A 1,372-nucleotide genomic window follows, 5' to 3' on the forward strand; every position below is an offset into this window, starting at 1 on the left:
CTCCAGCCAAACGGCCAGTTCAATCCAAAGAACAGTTTGTGTCTGCCTATCTGTTTGTATCTTCAGCTAAGTGTCAAGTTCGATCCAAAGAACAGCTCGCATCTGCCTATGTGTCTATTGTTTCCGGTCAAGTGCCAAGTTCAATCCCAAGAACAGCTTGCTCCCATCTCTTGTTTTGTGTTCCTTGGTCAAGTGGCTAGTTCGACCCAAAGAACAACTTGCACCTTATTTTCTACTCCCTGGTTTGTCTACCCTGTCAATGTCCACCTGAATCCCCAGTGACATGACAGGTTCCATAGACTCCAGTCGTTTGTCTTGCATTCATAATCAAATATTGCATAGCATTCATAATTTTGAAAATCTGAAAGCGTATTTTTATGTCCAAAAGCAGTGCAAATGTTAATATTTAAGTATCTTCGTTCCGTCAACTCTAAGACTTCGTCTCTTGACTCTCCGGACAAAGAAACTTAAATAGGGGCAGCTGTTATACCCTAACTTTGGACCTAAAAATACCAACTCAATTCTTCTTTTCTTGCATTATAAGTCATTTGAACTATCTCTGATCAATTGCATCTTTCTCTGCATTTTATTTCAATGTTATTTGCAAAATTCACATGGAAGGGCATTTTAGTCATTTCCTATGTCAAAATTTCTCTCAGTCTTTCAAAATTTGCTTGAGTCTTTCCATTCGGTTAGAATAAGCCTCTGTCTCATTCCATGTCAAAATCCATTTTAAAAAATTGCATTTGAAGTCATTTTAGGTCAGTTTTGCCCCTAGGGGCATTTTAGTCTTTTCAAGTGTCAAAGACTCTGTTCAAATCTTAAAAATTGTCTCTGAGTCTTTCAAGTTGGTTTAAATAAATTTTTGTTTCAATTCTTGGTTAAAAACCCATTTTAAATTTGCATCTGAGTCATTTTCAGTTGTTTTAGCCCTAGGGGCATTTTGGTCATTTCACACGAAATTTTGGCAGATAGAGGTTACTTTAAAGTACCTCATTTAAGCCATTGGTTCGTTTTAGTCCGTTTTGTCAAATTTTAGACGTTTCACTTTACGTTTAGTCAAGTTACCATTTTTTATTCCAATTTTATTTTTAGTTTTTTTTCTCTCTAAGTCCAAAGTGTCCAAAATTTCATTCAAGTCCCTTTTAATTTTCTTTAGGCCTTTAATTTCGTATTTTTTGCATAACAGTCCTTCTTATCTCAATTTTATTTTAAGTTTTTTTTGCAATTAAGTCCTCTTTTCCACTTTTCAGTTTTGTCCCTTTAGTTTTCTTAATTGCAGATTAGTCCCTCAGGTCCTAAGTCCAGAATCCAGTCCAAAATAGGTCCAAAACACGTGGCAGTTTGCCACTGGCTCACAGGTACACATGTC

This window comes from Medicago sativa, chromosome 7, assembly GCF_051527215.1.
Source record: "Medicago sativa cultivar Bolivia chromosome 7, Bolivia_mono, whole genome shotgun sequence".
NCBI classification, from domain to species: Eukaryota; Viridiplantae; Streptophyta; class Magnoliopsida; order Fabales; family Fabaceae; genus Medicago; species Medicago sativa.